Below are 20,705 nucleotides of genomic sequence, written 5' to 3' on the forward strand. Positions count from 1 at the left end.
AAGCAGATTTTAGCACCAAACTTTTTAAGGCTACGGCCTTCAACTTTTGATCATGATGAAGAACATGAACCCGTTTCAGGTGAAATGTAGTTTTCACTTGAGGACTTTTTAAGGTTTAAGAATTTTTTTTGTCTTGCTCCCGTTTCTTTTTTTGCATTTTGATGCTCTACTTAGTCTGGTTACAATCCACCAGTGCAAAAGAGTAATTTTACAATGGTCTTTTGTTTAATTTTGTTCAAGAGTGGTCCGATGTACATTGAAAAGGCCCTCTGCTGTTTGATCCACTTCATTAAATTTGAAATAGTTCATCCAAAGCATATGTTCACTTCTCAACAGAGCAAATACTTCTATGCATTTGTTCACCAGGCAGCAGCTGTCAATACCTGTTAAAAGATACATGGCAGTGTTGTACATGTTTCAGTTTGCAAGTGCAAAGACATGCTTGTTCAGGCTGTTTTTAATATGCCTAATCTGTCTTCATTTTTGTTTGAACTTGCTGAGCTCTTGTTCCACATTCAAACTCCACCGATTCACCGTTTGGGGAAACCTGGGTAATTACCACTCCTTCCTTATTCGCTCATGCTTTCCATTCATTGTCTCCATTTTAACCTTCCTTCATTATGTGATCTCATTTGGGTCTTAAAGCAGTCTTTTTTACATCCAGGTGATGATAGACAACTTACTACCTGTGATTAATGCGGCGTACGTGTGGTGGTTTTGCAACAGTCACATCCATTTTGCATCACTAGGCTCCACTATACCATCACTGCTCACCTAATGCGCTCATAAACATGTCTTCTTCCTATACCTGATGATAAAGCTAGGATGACGATGTCAGTGCTGCCTTGGAGTCTAGCTGTATTTGTTAAGAGTACTCAAATTTGCAGCTGCTTTGAAGGTCACCAGTGTACGCTGGGTGTTTCTTGACCTCGACTGGGGTGTGTTAAACTATTCAGCGTTGTTGTTGACATATGAGAGCAAAAAGGAAGTTAGGGAGTGGGGTGGAGGAGTTAAGAGTCCAAAGAGGGGGACAGTATCTTTTTTTTTTTTTTGGTTTTTAATGCAAAATTATAATTCAAGAGCTGAGAGAGAATTCCCTGGTGACTGAGGTCAAAATTAGTTTGTTTATGAGTGATTGTTTTATGATTATTGGCCCTACAAAGACACAATTATCGACTTATTTGATGAGTGACAGTAGCTCAATCATACTGTAGTTCTTCTTTGTTATTTTTGAGTTTAAAGAGACGTGTAAGATGTTGTTTGGATTGGGTTTGCTGCTCTGGAAGATTGTTCCATAGTTATCTAATGTAGTTGTCCTGAAAGACAGATTAAAGGATGGTTACAGCATAGCCAGAGATAGAATTTATGACTTGTAGTGAGGATCGCAGCTCATTGTTAGTCTCAATGGGAAAATATAAATCATGAAAAAAAGATAACGGTAAGCTTCACGATCTACTGCTGAATGCTAAGTGCCATTTCCTTTTTATTTTCTGAGCTTTTCCACTGGAACTAGGCAAAGATAAAAGAGTAAATGACTGTAATGTGGGACTTATTCCAACAGACATTAAAAATATTAACCCCAGTATGGCATTATATTTTCTCCTTGAGCAACTTTTTGAAAATGTTTAATCATCATGTTTATAATAAGGATTTATTAGCATAACTTTTTTTCACTATAAACTGTCTTGGTTCCGATTTTTTGTGCAAATATGGTTCCTTCCCCTTGAAAGAGCCTCGATTAGTGTACTTCCTGGTTAGTGTGTTTTGCGGTTAACATCGGAAATTGTGGGGGCGTCTCTGGGCCTGCCGGTTTGTAGCCCCCGGTCCTCGTCTGCCTTTGTGGGGTGTGATCTCTCTGTTGATATTATTTTGTCCTTTCCGTCAGGGTATTTATAGTCGTCACAGACATTTATTTGCTGATGTAGTTCTGTATGTTTCTGTTGTTCTGTTCTTGTTGTCACAATTGTTGTTGCTGCTGTTGTCCTTGTCTCTTGTCTCTTTTTTTTTTTTTTTTTTTTTGTCCCCCTCTCATCCCCGCACCCCCCTGTGTTTTCTTTTCTGTTTCTTTTCTTCTCTGTCCCCTCCTGCTCCGGTCGCCCCAAATTTGCTTAATAACAAGCGTTGTATATAACAAGCAGTGTATATCACACTTCTCCCTGGCAGAATAAATCTGTTGAGCACTTGACGGCATTTAGATCTACAATTCTATCTGCTTTAAAGGCTGGACAGGACAGGGGTTAAAAAAAAAAAAAAAAAACGGAAATTGACACCAAAATTTGGCCTCTGGTCCTGGCACATTTTTGGTCCGCGTACAAAATGGTGCATGTTTTGTCGTGTTATTAATACTGAGTGAGTCCAACTGTTGTCTTCATGTATTTTTATCATTCCCATTTATCATTTTTATCATTAGCTTGCTAATGCACGAAAACAGGCACAGGAAGTCAGCTCCGTCGCTTGTCTATGATGCCATCAGCGGTTGACACTGTAGTTGTTTGCTAACTAACACGGGTGTGCTATAAGTCTCTGCTTTTCTTTTGACAACATCTGCAAAATAACCCACAATGGAGACAAAGATTGCAAGTGCCAGCACTTTCATAAATAAGGTTAGAAACACTATTGAAGAAAAAACTAATAGCAAAATACGAATTTGGTGTCCAAGTGGATCTCGTTGCCACATTGCCATCTGTGTCAACAATCATATCTTTAATGAAGGCAAAAGTAACCCTCAATGTTCATTTATCCATTTCATTCTTCATTTATATGTATGTATATGCATTCCAAAGTAAAACGTCCTGCATGTAAAACTATAAAAACATGTTTTGTGTTAACATTTTGGGCTTTCTGGAACGGATTAATTGGATTGACATGATTTCTTATGGGACAAATTGATTTTCTTAGAGTCTGACCTTCTGGAACGGATTAATGACGCTAACCAAGGTTGGACTGTAATTCTAAACCCAAAAGGGAAATGCAGTTTTCACTCTGCTGTATATATTGTGATGCATGTATTACATCACACAGAACCAGACCACAAACATTCAGATGTCAGAGTCATGGGGTGCACCACTCATCTGAGTCCGGAGTGGTATGAGCCTTGCTCAAGGGCACCTAACAGTAGTAGTAATAGTTCTACAACTTGTTGCAATTTCTTGTAGTTAAACCATAATTTTTCCTCAGAGACTCAGCTACTGACTCCCCATTTACATTCACATTAAGCAGTCACTCAAGAATGTGCTTCTGCTTTGTCCATTTAGTTTCTGGTTAATTCATGGAAAGTTTAATTTTCAGCACTGCTGGGCGTTTTCTGTTGGCTTAAATGCTGATGCATATAAATGTACACATCAGCAATTCCATTACAATTTATAATTTTTTTTTATTGGCAATCTCCGAGTCTTGAACATAGCTCTCAACAGGACTTTATGACTGGTGAGGGCGAGGCTGGTGTGGACAAGGTGTTTGGTGGGAAATTTGCTGAAAAGAATGAATGAGGGTGAGGGAGAGAAAAGCGACATTGATGCTGCTTACATGATTCTGTCACAGATGTGGGTTTGGCTGCAAGAAAAATCGTGCATTCTGACATCATTGTTGAGGAACCTTGATGTGACAACAACAGTTTCTTTTGTTAATAAACAATCTGATATTTCCCACATGAAGCTCCACATATTATCAACTAAATCAAACTCAATTCTAAACGGTTGGTTGATTATAAAAGCAATAAAGCAGGTCTGACACGACCCCAAATTTATAAAAGTTGGAACAAAGTAAAATATTTAACTAAAAATGGATGAAATTCAAAATCTTTTCTGTCTTGCATTTAACAAATTGTGAAACAATATATTTAATAGGGATGCTCCGATCAGGGTTTCATGCTGCCGATTCTGATACCAATCATCCAAGAGTGAAATCACACAGGTTAAGTGTAAATTTTTCAATTACTATTGGCTATATGATATAAAAAGGGAACCATAAAATCACCTTCATTTAAACAAAAACATATTTGACGTTTTCAAGAGAACATATATTACTGGTGAAACTTACCGCGAATGAGACGCCTTCTTTAAGGAGATTTCGGAAGTGAGATCGAGTACATTGGTGGGTTCCAAATGAGAGAGCAGCCTGCGAACCTGGTATCTTCCATCGCTGATGAAGGATGGTCATCTCGTCTGATGTCACATACGGGCGAGTGTCCAGCGTTGTGGCTACATTAGGCGATTGACTGATCAGACAGTGAGCCTCAAACTCACCATACTCCGTCAAGTGTTTGTTCTTCAAATGCTGCTTTTTAACGTGCTACCCCAGCGAGATATTTTTTGTGGCATGTTTTGCAAGGTGCAAAATTTATATCACTCTCACAAACGACAGCGTTGCTACAGGCTGCATGCTGCAGTAGTACGAGAGGCGGGTGGGGCAGACAGACGAAGACAATTGTTACGTAGGTGAACCGGGTAATAATGTTTGAGTTTGAAAAGAGAGTGTGTTGTCGAGGATGACACCCAACTTGAGGGGAAGGGAAAACAAAGGAATTATCCAGTATAATGGAGAAACTGTTGGTTTTGGCTTGTGTGATCTTGGTACCTACAAGCAGCATTTCTGTTTTATCACTGTTAAGTTTTAAGAAATTTGATGAGATGGTGTTGGGTTTGGCGGAAAGGTATAGCTGGGTGTCAACCACGTAACATTGAAAATTTATATTAAACTTGCGGAAAATATTGCCAAGTGGTAGAATAGAAATGATGATGAGCAGAGGCCCTGAGACAGAGCCTTGGGGCACGCCAACCGGAATGGGGGACGGAATGGGATTTGGGTGATCAGAATGGAACAAACTGAGTGCTGCCGTAGAGATATGATCGCAAACAGCGGAGGGGTGTGTCTGTGGTAGTGATATTGTGCAGTCTGTTAAAGACGACGGTGTGCGAAATGGTATCAAAGGCTGTGGACAAGTCCACGAGAATGAGGATGGTGAGAAGACCGAAATCAGATGCCAGGAGGAGTTTGCTGGTGTTTTTTTAAAATGGCCGTTCAGTACTGTGGGGTAAACGGAAACCAGAATGGAATTGTTCATGTAAGTTATTGAAGGTTAAATGGGAATGGAGTGGCAGTCTTTTCATAATTTATTATTCATAATAACCCAGACTAAATAAGACTTGTACCACATGTGGGCAGAGTTGTTGGGGTCCATTCACTGAAGCAACACTGTCTGATCGGGAATCTTAGATCCAGCACCTACGTCCAGTATGCAGATGATATTTAGTCTTTTTAAGTTGTTCCCTTGCGGTAGTTTGTGGAATGTTGCCAAAAATATGTTTCCCAGATGAGAGTTTGACTTCAAAGTATCAAGTACAGTATGTGTGTTTGTGTATGTGCAGTGTGGATGTGAGCACATACTCACGATTGGGTGTTGGGTCTCTTGTGTCAATAGACAGCAACTGACATCAGCTACAGTAACAGCCTGCAGCAAAATGTAGAAAACGAGGACTCGTAGTATCAAAGTCAGGGTGTGTGTTAATTTCATTTGGATGATGTTCCGTTCATATCTGTCACAAAGGAAACACTTGCTTTATATGTTACATAGCTGTTCCATTCGTTCCAGATTTGACCTTGAAGTCGCATGACATGAATGACATGGAACTGTGATGATTTTTGACTCTTTCATAGTATGTGTATCTATATGCGTATAGATTGTCGCCTGTAGCAAAATAGGCATGCAATTGTTTTTTGGGTTGTGTTTAGCATTTTGAATTTTTATTTACAAATAATTCTGTTAATTGTGTGGGATTGATTGGTGAGTGAGGCAAAATGGAGTGCACTACTTGGCTGCAAACAGCAGAGGCACAGTTGAGTCGGTATCAAGTAATGCTGAAGAACAACAAGATTGGACTTTACATTTAGACAGCTCCTCCAGCCAGCAATATTTTTTGTCAATACTGGCATTGAAAGGGGAAATCGGAACAATTGTGCCAACCCATTGAAATATTATTAAAAAGCAATAACAAATTAATTGATGAGTTGTCAATCAAATACATTTAGTGGAAAATATAGTTGGAGTACCTTCATGTATTCCTTGCACTGACTAATCCAAACAATAGTAACTTTGGGGCATCACTAGTCATCTGAGGTGCATCCCTGAGACCTTCAGCCTTTGAAGATTGTGACATGCAATGAAATAACATTTTTTATGTTGTTATTACAGTTTGGTTTGGAGTATTATGGTTCTGCACATGGAAGTGATTACTCTGGGGTTCATGAGTGCTTTTCCATAGAGAGAAAGGGGCCTGGAGACCATCTACGTATTATACCTGGGGGCTTATTTTTCCCTGAAGTTGCCCTTCTTCTCTCTGGGGAGGAAGGAATGGTTTCCTTTCCATAAAGCTATCTATAAGAAGCGTGAAGTCTGCACCACTTATACCAAGTGCTGTATATAGAGAGAGAGAGAGAGAGAGAGAGAGAGAGAATAAGAAATAATTTCAAGAAAGAATGCTCTGTCCTTGCATCATTACCAGGACTGTTTATCTGTTCACAAGTGGACTTTTCACTTAAATTTATATCTTATGTTACCATGGTGGGCCATGGATCCATCTCTTCCCTCGTAGTTAGGACACATTTACGTTGACCATCTACGGATTGCCAGTCCATCCCTGCTTGGCCGTTGAAATTGGTTGTCCATGTAGCGAGAGAAGGAGTCTGAAGAGAGAGACAGCTCATCTGGACTCCATCAAGGCTTGGTAAATAGAAACTACATGGGCGTTATTGAGCCAGACCTTGGCTCCCACACACCATCACAAAAGAGTCAGACAATGGCTCCAGATACAAAATGACACACACATGTCATTAACTCAAACCAAGTGCAAACATGCAAATCTGTTCAAAGACACTCTCAACATCGAGTCATTTTGGTTCAAAACAGCTGAATACGAAAATATATATCTCCATCGGTTTTGGTATTTGTGTTTTTGAAATCGGAAGGTTTTGTGAATATCTTGAAAATCGGTAGCTTCGTTTTCGTTAGTTTATTACCTTAATTTGTTTTGCGTAAACATGGACTTACAGCTGATATTGCCACTATTTTTAAATGATTTAGAAATAAATATTTGCAATTACACTGTGCAGTTGTACCATCAGCAGAACAGCCTGCATTCTTGGAGAGCTTGCTGGGATGTTTGTTTGTATGTGTGGTTAATAGGAGCGTGACAAGGTTAAAACGTGACGAGATTTCCCATTCAGGAAAAAACTGCCTGGCACAGTGCAGCCAGACGTCTATCAGACTGAGCTATGGCATCACTATTGTGATTGATAATGCACGTAATATGGAAGTGGTCGTACGTGAGGCAAAATGGAAACCACAAATTAAGTGCGTTCCACACATTAGAAACCTTGCAACTCAAACTGCACTCAGCAGAGACGTGCGGTGAGGTTCATGGCTCGTAAGGCACTGACAATGTTCACAATGTTTTCAGATACTTCTTAGACTCAATTTCAAATTCAACATTTGAATTTTTATCTTTTTGTGGATGTACATGCAGCCTTTTCTTTAAGAAAAGCTCTGATACTTTGTTGTAAAAAGTCTGATAACCTCCTGGTGAGTTTGCATTATGGGAAAACATTATATATATATATATATTTTTTTTTCTAAATTTGTATTGGTACATATTTGTTTATTAAGTATACCTTTTGAGTGTTAAGTTGCTAGGTGATGAGTTTAGCGTTCTTTGTCAGATGACACCGTGAGTCAGACTATTATATTGAGTAATGACCTCCTGCAATTTCCGATGGGTTGACAAGCTTGTCATGAGTTTTATCATAGCTAATGTCAAATACAGAGCTGCCCGATCTTCATGGACCTCTGCGTGCTACAATATGACATTTTATGGGGTGGGGCCCACCTTCCTGGCGCAGTTAGGCTGTAGCATTTTTGTATCCTTGTTAAAACATATTCCTCCTCCTCGTCCTACATGAACCGAAGATATATTTGCAGTATTCCAGGCGGCCTACAGCCATGTAACTTCTGCCTTCATTCAGTGTGTATGATCGCTAGCTGCTAGCGATCGTTAGCTGTAGGAAATAGGCAGTCCTGCACGAAGAAGATTGATTGACAGTGGTCTACAGCCAATCAGAACGCAGAACATAATGGGTGGGTTCCCCCGTCGCCAATCAGGATTGTTGTCTCTATATTTACTGAGACAAACTGGACACGTTTGGACATGCCTTCAACGCTCACATGAGTATACAACACCCTCTACTGGTAGCAGTAGTAAACACAATAACAGACACATACAACAGAGCACTGATAGATCATTCTAACCACAAGGATGCAGAACACAATGCTCGTTCATATGCTGTTTAAAAAAAAAAAAAAAGTTCAAAATTGCACTATTAAAAAAATCAGTGAAAGACTGAATTTGCGAAAGGTGAACCGCGATCTAGCGAGGGATCACTGTATTTCAGCTTCTGTAGTTTTAAGTTGTCTCCTTGTTGTAAACTTTTCCCCGTCCCTCTGGCTTCGTGTTATTCAATTGTGAATTGAATGTTGTTAGGAGCGATGCCAACACTCCACAGATTGGCATTTAGGTACCGAAACATACTACCTTTTCATTTCACGTGAGTCGGTGACTATGAAAGTGCCATTTTCGGTACCCACCCCTAATGACAACACTCGAGTTAAGCTAAATTGTTGGTGTCAGTGTGACACAAGAGAGGAAAGAACACCATTGTTTTTTCAGCAGCTTTGAGGGCAAACATGACTACCATTGAGCTCAAAATTGCAACCAAAAACTGCACTATGCGTGTTTTTTTTTTTTTTTTACATTTTTTTTTATACTATCTAATATGAGTGACTCACAGAGCACCTGTCAGTCATGCCAAAGCATCATCGACCGTGCATTGAAAATGCAAAGTAATGGCCACCTGCATATGTATTAAACATATACTGTGTACAATTTTTGTGTATGTTCGAAGTTCTGCCATTGTCGTCTTAACAGATAAGGCTTCCAAGTTTTTTTCCAGCAATGTGGTCTAATCAAGTAATAGCATTAAAATACAGATGAATTGTTACACCCTTATTACAGAAGAAAAGCTGGACTTTGAACAGAGCAGTTTAACTCATTTAAAATAATGACTTGCTTCATCCCGTTCACTATATGTGCAAAGTGATAAGTGTCTGAAACCCACCCCATAATTTGAGCAACTAAGTCATCTTAAGTGCACCGTCATAAGCTTCTGTCCCTCACCACATTCGTCTGCCACCCAGACTCCAAATTACTGTAAACTAAGCCAAAGCCACACCATGGCAACGGAAGGGTGTCAATTTGGACAGGAAAGAATTTATTTTAATGTGACTAGAGTTTCGTTGGTTCCGCTCCCTGGTGGGAATGTGGAAAGGGTCTGTCTATGTTTTTCTATACATGTGTACTAGACTTTACACCATCAGGAGTTTGGTGGCTGGTCACTGATCATTGATTGAGTTTAAATAAACAAACAACCGCTCTGATCACGAGAGGGAAAAATGTCTGTTTAAATGAATATGTTTTTCTATATTTTTTTAAATACAGCATATGTTTATTTAGTGTTTGGGTATCAACCAGCATTCGTCACCATTTGTTGACAATTTTTGCCACGTTCCAAAAGAGTCGATAATTTTCTGGCCGATCACCGTTTTTTTAAAAAGTCTGATGTGTCGATTCCTCAGATGCCGATGTCAATGTTCCAATCTTATTTTGTTATTTTGTTCCAATCTTATTTTGTAAACATTGAGCAATAACCGTGAAACAATACAAACTTGTTGTTTTAACTGCACATGAGGTAATAGAAATGGGGAAAAAATGTCCAAGCTATTAAATATCAGTTCCTTTTTAGTCTATTTTTTAAACTTGCATGTTACACTGCAGACCTGAATTGAGCCTCTTACAAAAAAAATAAAGTGCATAGCAGCATTTTGCTTTTGCATATCATGGAAATCCCAAGGTTTCAGGTAGTTAATGAAATAATGATCTACAAGACAAACTAATGGCCAGTTGTCCAATGCCATGAACTTCATAAATTAGCTCTTTTCACTCATCATAAGCGTGAACTGTGGGCTGCTGTTACAGTAGGATTGCAAATGTTTCAAGTTAGCAAAAGTTGCATGGGGAACATTGTGAGTGTGACACCGCACCGGAAGCTAGCCGGGCTGGTTGTACATGTGAGGATTGTACTGTACCTGCTGCAAAGTTGTGAATAAAGTGGCAGTGAGGAAGTATACAGCTCTAACTGTCCGCTCTTTATGGTGACGTAACGGACAAGAGGGGAAACGGCCGCTGCCTGACTCTTTGCTCCAGCTAGCTTTAGCTTTAGCTTGATTGCTGGCTTCGAATGCTGCATACTTCGACAGTGCGGTGGTTTCTTCAATGGAGAATGAGGTTTGTCGCATTAAACGTGTTGTCCATACAGTGGATACACGTCACGGTGTTGACCTTGCTATTTAGGCTGAAATGCTTTCGCACGTTAAACATTTTGTGTTTCTTGTTATGTTTTGTTTTCCTTCTCTTTTGTCAGTCTTTTTCTCTCTCCTCTTCAATCTTCCCACACCTTCAACTAAACATACGTTTCCTCCTCCTTCCTGTGCGTGGGTGATGTAGACACTCAAGACACTCAAATCCTAGATAATTTTTGTAATCGAAGTACTGTAATTACTTTGAATAGTTTCACGCTTACTCTCTTCTCAAGTCTTACTGTACAAATACAAGTAATTAAAACATATGAAATAATATTAGGCGGCACGGTGGCTGAGTGGTTAGCACACATCCACACAGTCAGGAGATTGTTTGTCTATATGTGCCCTGGTGAGCAGTCCAGGGTGTACCCCGCCTCTCGCACGAAGTCAGCTGGGATAGGCTCCAGCATACCCCCGCGACCCTAATTAGGATAAGCGCCATCGGAAATGGATGGATGGGTGGATGGAGATATTAGCCATATTAGCAAATCCAGCTTAACAAAAATAGCTCTCAAACTTTTCGGTGTAATTATGTAAATAAAGAGAGACAAACAAAATCTAGATTTTTAGTTTTCTTCTACATCCTTTGTGTTTTTTGGGGATTACGTCACATGCATCAGAGTGCCCTAATGCCGGTCAATTTAATGACCCACAGAAAAACAATGAAAATCAGGACATTTTCATCACTTTATTAAAAAAAAAACAACAAAACAAAACAAAAAACAGGATGGCCAGATCAGACATGCCCTGGGAAAACAAGACGTTTGGTCACCCTACTTAAGTACCTGAGCGATATTTATCAGTCTCAAGTTTTAGTCACTCTGCTCTCAGTCATGTCTCAGAGGCCCAGCAACAGAGCTTGAATCTAAAATGTCATGGACTTCAATTGCGGAGACCTACTAAGCTTATTTGTTCTTCACAGCCCCACTAGCTATCTACTAGCATGACATATATGCACACATATATAAGTTGTTTTTTATGTAGGTTGTATAAAGTGTATTGTCCTTTTGTGCTTTACTAATTTGTTGATACCATTGGCTCAGGTCAAACATCATTATAATCTAAAAGATGATTGGGTGCTTCCTATATACAGCAGCCCTCATTGTCTTTTTAACCCTCCCCCAATTCCTCTTTCTTGTCCCAGAGAATACAGGAGATGATGTGCTCTAGAGTTCCCCAGTACTCCACGTTCAGTAGGTGTGCTCCCTGACATCTTAGTCTCTCATCACCACCCCATCAATCCCATACCTATATGACCATCCCCCACCAAGACAGGGCTCCACTTTGTCCTGGAATCGACCCATACTTCCCGACTAGACGTGGTCCCTCACAGCTATCCACTGTGCACGGAGTGTGACAGCACTCTTAACAGCGTATGCGAAATAACAGAACTGCTTCCCCTATTCCAATGTGTCAAAAAGTGTCCAGTGTCCTGCAAGTATGAGGCGAAGCCTCCCCAAACATATTGAAATGCCATGCGTCTGTCCAAGAGGGTGAAACCAGCCCCCTCTTTATGTCCATAATGGAGGCCTTCTCTTTCGCTTTCATCCACACCAGGGTCCCCTGACCCAGTAAACGCCTGCAGGATCAAGGGTCTCCTTTGGGGATAGAGGTGGATGTTATCATAGCATTCCAGCCCATGTGAAAGTATGCCAATTAGCATAGTTGGAAAATGATGTTTTGCTTGCTTCTATTACTAAACCCTTTTCCCGTTTGCTGGTGTGAATGTGTGTATGCCTTCACATGCGTGCGCACGCATACCCACCGAGTGATCACCTTCGACTTCCAGACAGGTTTATTGGGTGTTTGCACTGGAAAGTCAACATGAGCTTGGATGCCTGTTTGCATATTTTTCCTACGATCTCCTGTGGGAAAAGAAGGTACATTAGACAAAACCTCATTTTACTGATAGGCTGTGACTTCACACTCGGCTTAATTGGGAAACCCACATTGCATTAGTCTGTACAGGGAATTTAAAAGACGTGTGAAATGGGGCGCAGCAGCTATCGAGTATGGAGTATGGAGAGGCACATTTGTGTCCTGTGTATGCAAGACAGTATGTGCAAAGTAATGAAAGTTAGTGTTGTGCCTTTGCTTCAGTACTAACTGGCGATGCGTCAGGAAAAACACCCCAGGGTTTCCCCTAGAATTTTTTTTTAAAGCTGTGGTGGTGGGCTGCATGGGAGAGAGCGGACTCTCTGCATTGCAGTGTTTTTTTATTATGACAAATAACAATTTTTATGACTTATTTTTTAACTTGTTTAACTTTTTTCAACCATCAGCAGAAGACGAATCGAGAACATCGCAAAACTGTTAATTTAATGGCAATATTGCTGACTGTGACTATTAGTACGAAAATGCTACATTTTTTACTATTTGACATTAACATGAATTTTATTTGATGCCTGTTTTAGAGTAATACGAATACATGAGAAATTAATTGTTCAATAATATTATTGTATAGTTAAACTTAACACTGTTAACAAAATAAAATAACAATTTAAATATTTTTGTTCCCGAAATCTGTCCTGTATGAAGCCAGAGTCCAGTGTTATGATGGTGTAGGCATATCCAACTTCCAGCACGATCAAGCTACTTTGACAAAAACAAGAGATGCGCTATTTGTGTTTTATGTAACGTTTAAAATGCACTTCATTTACAAAGCACATCTCCACTCAGTGTGCTCATTTGTCATTCATTAGAGACATCATGTCTGAATTGAACACTTAATAAAAATAGTAAAAGGTGAAGCAAATATTCTTTGATAAACTACTCAACATCAGGTGGTGAGCTAATGCTAGCAAAGTAAGTTAGCCACTTGTAGCTCGCCCGTGGGACCAAAACGAGCTAGCTCACAGCCGGAGAGGCAGTGAGAGCCAGACAAAATATGTAAACAAAAATGCCAGAAGTTGAATTAGATTGAAACGCGAGTGATCACGCACGCTGGCATAGATAGGCTAAAATAAAATTATATCATGGTGACTGTGTGCAATGTGTAAAGGTCAACAGCAAAAGCTTGTAATGTGGGTGTCCCACCGGGCTCAGTTTTTGGACCATTATTGTTCAGTACATAAATGATTTTCCTCTGGTGTGTGTTGAGGTGAACGTACAAATGTACGCAGATATACGTCCGAGGAAAGGATGCTGTTAATGTAGCTAACAAACTCATTAAAGTTATGGACAATATTGCAGACTGGCTGACTTCATCCTGTCTAACATTGAATCGAAGTAAAACTGTTGCAATGTATTTTACCAAAACTGGAAAACTAAATTCTGTACCACACGTTTTTGTAGGAGACCACGAAGTTGACATTGTGAAGGAGTTCAAATATCTTGGTGTTATTTTGGATCCACCATTTGGATTTAAAAAGCATATCAGCAAAACATGCAACCCTGTTAAATATAACCTGTCAGATTGTCTCTCATTAATTATTGTACGTCTTCTTCGTCTCAAGCGAATAAAACGACACCAAAGCGCAGTAAAATCACTTTATAATCAGGCTTTAGAACTATTGGATGAAAAGCCTATAAGGCATCATCATCTTTGTCAGATCCTCGGTTAATATAACATTAAGTTTTGGCAACTTAATCGTAAAGTCAGATGTGCGATTAATTTGTAGGATTGTGACCACCACTGAGGAGATTTATACAGTTGTGCTCTGAGAAGACAACTAGGAATCTATAGTCATGAAAAAAATGATTAGAGCACCCTTGTTTCTTCAGTTTCTTGTTCATTTTAATGCCTGATGCAACTAAAGGTACCTTTTGTTAGGACAAATATAACAATAAAAACAAAAATAACTCATAAGACTTACATTTCTTGGCAGCACAATGCTATAGCTATTCATGTAAAAACTTAAGTGATTTTGGTTATTATCAAGAAAACCATGGAAGTTGCTAGATATCAGCTCTTAAATTCAAATCTTACGAGCTGTATTTGTTATTATATTTATCCAAACAAAAGTACCTTCAGTTGTACCAGGCATTAAAATGGATCAATAAACTGAAGAAACAAGGGTGGTCTAATCATTTTTTCCATGACTGTATGTAAGTGAGTGTTTGCGGGTTTGTTGTTTTATTATCCACATTGTTGCTTAAATATTTTACTGTTGTCTTTCATTATGAGATTGAACCGATACTGGAAGGAGGATTTCCAAGTTTAAGGTCAAAATTAGTCACATGCGCAACATATGGATTGCTGAGTGGATGAATATATTGATGGCACGACTGCTAAGTCAGTCATTTTGTGCACCGCTTTTCCTGTGCAGTGGCACGGAACGTCTCGAGACCATTCCAGCTGACTTGGGCAGCCGCAGGGTTTCCAGGGTTGTTCATTTTGCTTTTTTGATTTTATTGTCTGCTCCCTTCAGAATCCAACTCAGCAGATGATTTACTCGTAAAGCACAACTCAGAGCGTGCACAAAGACTCTGGCAGTTGGAGCTGAATATTATGCATGTTTTTGCAACAAAGTCAGGGGGTTCTCATGACACCATTCATTGGCCTCTCTGCAGTGAAATCTTTCTGTACCTTTAGTAGAGAAGCGGCCCTAAAGCAAAATGTTTCCACTTCCATGTTTGACAGCAGGTATGGTGTTCTTGGGCCCATATTCAGCATGTCTGCCTCGAAACATGGCAAGTCGAGTTAATGCCGAAGAGCTCAATTTTGGTCTCATCTGACCACATCATTCTCCCAAGCCTTCTCTCCAATCATTCAGGTGTTTAGTGGCAAACTTCAGACTGTGTACGTACATGTGTCTTCTTGTGCAGGGGGACCTTAGCGCACCAACAGTGGTTTTTCTTCTTCTCATCCAGCTTTTTGCTGAAGGAATAGGGTTAAAAATAGTGTTTCCACAAGTCTGTATGGGTCAAATTTCTTGCTGGTTAATAGGGTATCAAATACTTATTTCACTTTATCAAACACAAACTCATTTATTACCTTCATTTGATGTTTTTTTTTCTGGGGTTTTTGTTTTAAATAGTAGTCTTTGTAAGGGGTTAAATTTACTGTACAAAATTAAAGGGGAATGAAATAATGATTTCCCGCACTGTATGCTTTGTTTCAATGATGTAGTGGTGACGATCGCACGGTCTGATGTGCATGGCAGGATTTTGTTTTCCAATGATGCTCTTTAGAGAAGGTAAAGAGAAGATGGAAAATGTTTACAGTATTTTGACATGCTACATACACGTACAGTATTCCATGCACATATGCATCAACACAGGAGCAGAGGGGCCCTTTCAGTTCAGGTTTCAAAGGTTAATGACAAATATATATGTCCTAGACACAGATTAACATTGAGGGGAATGATTTATTAAAAAATTGTTAATCCATTTCAAGTCCATTTGCCAGTATTTAAACTGCGTAATAGAGCTGCCTGTTTCCTAATAGGTCACTTTGATGATTATGGTGATGACCATGGCATGCTTGTCATGACAACCTTGCTGCGTGTGACAAGTGAAACTCTGGACTGCAGAGGGACCATTTTCAACATTCGACAGTTCACAAAGCGCTATACATTTTGTAAAGCATGTACACTAACCTCACACAATAGGCTGTAAATCAAAAGCATTGTTTTTGACACAAGGCAGACTGTTTGTAACCACGATACCAAATGAATGCTTCCACTTCCCTCCAGGCTAGCATGCATTCTTGCGTCCATAGCCAAGCGCAACCTGTCCTGCAGGAAATAATCTCTCAGCAATTGACTTTGACAGAGCAGTTCCTTTGCACGACTTATTGAACACTCCTGCAGGTGGGCAAAAATCCCAAAATTTCCATATCTGAGGTTTTCTTTATCACAGATACATCTTCTGAGAAATGGAGTTTCTTGGCTGAACCAGATTCAACTAAAACTCAATCTACTATACCTTCTTTTTTTTACATTAAGTTTGTAAACCTTGAAAGAATGGATGTTAGCTTTTGAAGCAGCGGTTTTGGGGTCTTCAGGAGGTCTTGGAACCTGTATTGATTATGCAAGGGTATGACTTGATACACTAGTCACACAATAATCTGCGTAATCATTCAGAAGATGTTTGGAATTGTACTTAATTAAAGCAGTTTTGCAAATATGTAATGGTGGTTTAGTCATGGTTTCAGAGTAATTAGAGCGCTCCAATCATCCAGTTGCATCTTATTGGTCAAATCTTTGGGATCATTTGAAAGGATTTGATTGTTGACTCGGCATGACGGCACATGCACTTGCCTTCTGTACCTTTTTTGAAAGTGAAGACAATCTTTCAGGTTGTGCATACGGATTTTTCTTTTGAATCATTCCGAATCTTGATTAAGTGGGAGGGTCTGCAACGACATCAGTGAGCATTTCATTTCTTAAGGTAGAGGGTTAGAAATAGAGTATTTTGTGTGCCAGACAAAAATGTGGAATTAATCAACAACCTAGCTCATTGAGACTCTCATTGCCCCTAAAAAAAAAAGTTCTCTCTGATCGCCTTTCTTTTTTTGTATAGACCTGTGACTAAAAGTGAGCATTACAATAGTTTATAGGACACCCCACAGCCAAATGTCAAAGATTTAAAGCCCAAATCATTTGTTTTTTCATTTTACCACCTCCTCCATTGTCCGCAAATGTTCTCGAGTGTGGTCTGAAGTTTAGAAAAGTGTTGATAGAAATTTGAATCTATTTTTGTGGTTTTGTGAAGGCTGAATGTCTTGATATTCCAGCGTTAGACTTAAGTTTTACCATTCTCTGATATTTAGGAGCAGTTTGGGTACAATGGTTTTAAGTGTACTCCCAAAAGTCTAATAGTATGGATAAAAAAGTTGTGTAATTTCCTCATGATAGCTTCAGCATGGCATTGCAGCCAACTATGTCCTGCATGCTTGAACTCCACTATTTGAAGTCCAATGAATGTATATTTTTTTCCTAAGTCCCAGCACAGCCTGAAACCGTCTCTGACATAAACCCACAGAGTGACATGCATAGACTCCAATTATTGACCATATGATGGAACTGTTCAAGTCCCACAGGAACAACAATGTTCTAGATCCCATCCCGCTTGACACGAGACCTGCGACACAATGTTTCACTTGACATTTTTAGTTTATATTAATCCCATAGTTGTCTGGTTCTGTCCTTCATCAGACACCAAAGCCTGTCAGATGTCAATTGCTGTAGCATGTTCATTTCCATACTTTCCACATTACAAAGCCAGGACACACAGGCCAGATCAACCTCTTAGCCACCCCAGTTAAATGAATTTCATGTGCGAGGAAAAACTGTGAGCAATTCAGCAATAGATCAGAAGGTGCTTTTTACACCCTTTGTCTTATGGGCATGGAATGTTCATTTGGCTGATAATTCCGAGTTTCAAATGAGATTCTTTGCTGGCAGCAAGCTTACGGAAAGCAAAGAACATGTTGACACATATGGTTTATTTGTCTGTAGCCATGAATTACATATCACTTGGAACCTTAGCATGCCAAACCCTGCACTGGAGTTCACATCGGCTCTAATATTTCTTTTTTTTTTTTTTTTGTTTGTACAGTATTTTATGTGCTAATGCAAAATGCAACAACATGTGATGCTTATCTGAGTGTAGATGGCTGATTCCTGCCTGCTTTTGGTTTATGTTGTAGTAAATGGAAACAATAGTGTCCGAGTAGGAGTTATGAAACCAAGCAGAGAAAAGACTGGCTGTATGTGGTTGTAATAAAATTTTGAAACCAGGAGCCGAGGACTCGTTCATCTTGGCAAGAAACCTTCGACACTGAAGAGGAAGACTAACAGCAGCAGTGCGGCCAAGCAACCTTTTAAGCTCCAGGTCTCGCTTACTGCTGGAAACACGTCTTCCACACTTGATTGGATTTGCTTTATATTTGTGGATCACTGAGGAACACAGGTTCATGACACGATGCGTTTGTTGCCACATGGAGGTGTATGTGTGCAAACTCAAAGGGGTAATGAAGTAAAATGGCTGCAAGCAGAACAAACAGAAAGCAGCGAGGGGAAAAAAAAAAAAAAAAAAAGTAAAGCGCGTGCCAACCTCATAAATTTATTTCTGTAACAGAAAAGTGTCTTGATCCAGTAAAAGACTGGAACTCTTTCAGTTGCGTATTTCATGTGTACATCCTTCCAAGACTCCATTCACAGTGGTTTTGGAGCAGATGCTATCTCTCACACACGTTCTCATCCCCAACTCCAATGTCAATCCAAGTCAAAGCAGAAAGGCAAAGGGTCTATCTGGTGTCTTGACTGTGTGTTTGTATATTTGAATGCATCTGTACGTTAAACAAGATGTGAGTATATGGCTCAGACTCTCAGTTCAGACACGTGCCACACTACTGTGCCGTAGAGGCGCTAAACGTAGATCGTTTTGAAATGGAATGTGTGCGGGTGTTTCAAGCACGTCACACTGCCGTTTGACATGGAACAGAGCATCAGTGAGCTCTTTTTAACAGGAGTGATTCCAGTTTTCCTGACCATTTTTGCATTAGAATGAGTAGAAATAGGTGTATTGGCTGGAGCAACACTGTCATAATGTACTAGCCCATCTCCTACCTGGTCCCTAAGATGGCAGATCATTTATGTCCAGTGGTTTGAACATTAGTAAAAATGGTTGTTTTTCCTGCCATGTATATCCACAGTATATCTGTTGATGTTGACTGTGATGGCCTTTTAGTCCTGGAGGACCATTTTAAAAGTTTTCTTTTGGACTTTTATTTCTTGTTGAAGAAGAAGCAAATGCATGAAGGTAAAATAACAGCATGCAACAGCATTTGACTTGTTTCAGAAATTGGCAGTGGGACATGAAGTGTGAGTAATAGACAAATAGACAAAGATGTCTGTGTTTGAAAAAACTCACTTGACACATTCTCCAACAACACGGGGAATCCAGAATCACTTGAGTTCAGTTTGCTTTTGTTGTTTGGGCGTGGTTCAGCTGACTTTAGCCTGCTTTGTTTTTGCGATGGCTGTGGTTTAATTTGTTTCGAACATGCTTCTTATTCTTCCATACAATCATGCAGGTAATATAATAATAATTATTATTATTACTATCATCACTTTAACAAAAAACAAACAAAAGTTCTTCCTTTTTCCCCTGTTTGATATTCGGATCCACTTCCTGCTGTATTTTGTATTGTACTGTCATTGAATGTAGATACACGGGTTCCTAATTCCAGTACTTTGTTGAGCAGGCCCTTGCAACGATATCAAAGTCAAATGTTATTTTCCTTCTAACTGCACACTTCATTTGTGGGTTGTATCCTCCATTTTCTTGTTGTCGTGGTAATGTGTATCCAGGTCTTTGATATCTTTGACAACAAGCACTCTCGCTTCTTCTGGACCTCCATATAGCTTGATGTAAATTTTTACGTTTCTCCAAGTGCTTTCTATCTTTCCGTGCTTCCTCAAGTCCCACGATGTCAGCGTTTGTGTCTCTCAGCTTCTTTCTCCGTTTCAGCGGTGCTGTTTTGAATTCCCTAATGGTGAACTTAACGATGATGACAGGTGTGGTGTTGTTTCTGCCATATAGTGGGACGCGAGTATCGATTATGTTGATATCTACGTCCACCTCCTTTGATTGTAGGAAGTTGGTAATCTGTTGCTTTGGTGAAGGAACATCCATTCCATCTGGTTCTCCTCTGTTTTGGACTACCTTTTAACCTAACCTAAAAGTGTAATTTGGAGCCTCTTGAGGATCACATTGTTGATTCGTGCATTCTGATCCATCTCATCAATTGTATTTTTTTTTTTATTTGCTCAGTGATTTTTTTTCCATGCTTCTTTCTCTTCCTCTAGTGGTGCGCCAGGCAGCATTATCTTCCAATAGTGCCTTGATATCATTTAGTAGAACCCTAACATCCTGACCATAATGCTCTATTTTCTTCCATAGGGTTTATAGCCTTCTTAAGACCAGCGCGCAATGCGCATTGTCTTCCAATAATGGATTGATATCATCCTGCAGCGCTCTAGCATCCTTGCATAATGCTCTATTTTCTTCCATAGGGTTTGTAGCTTCCTTAAGAGCAGCGCGCAATGCAGCATTGCCTTCCAATAATGCCTTGATATCGTTCTGCAGCACCTTGATCTCTTTACACAATGATACATTTTCTTCCACAGGGTTTCCAAACCTCCTTAAGAGCAGCGCACAAGGCAGCGTTTACGTCTTGCATCTCCTTGATTTCCTCTCTTGCTACCTTGATATCCTTGCTCAGTGCTCTATTTTCTTCACGGACCCGATGATCATATCCATGAGGTTGTTGTTCTGCGTCTACACGTTG

The 20,705-nt window shown here is 39.7% G+C and overlaps 1 protein-coding gene across 6 annotated transcripts in view; it reads left to right on the top strand.

Moving 5' to 3' along the window:
- Positions 1 to 20,705, top strand: part of LOC129180923 (zinc finger protein 469) — a 217,306-nt gene that overhangs the window by 25,943 nt on the left and 170,658 nt on the right. Inside the window, exon 1 of one of the 6 annotated variants that reach the window (XM_054775312.1) lies at positions 9,133 to 10,391. The exons of the other annotated variants lie outside the window; for them this stretch is intronic. The gene's annotated coding sequence lies outside the window, so the exon portion shown is untranslated. Of the gene's footprint in view, positions 1 to 9,132; positions 10,392 to 20,705 lie in introns of those variants that run through there. 6 annotated transcript variants of the gene reach the window in all.

Source organism: Dunckerocampus dactyliophorus, chromosome 5 (genome assembly GCF_027744805.1).
Source record: "Dunckerocampus dactyliophorus isolate RoL2022-P2 chromosome 5, RoL_Ddac_1.1, whole genome shotgun sequence".
NCBI lineage: Eukaryota > Metazoa > Chordata > Actinopteri > Syngnathiformes > Syngnathidae > Dunckerocampus > Dunckerocampus dactyliophorus.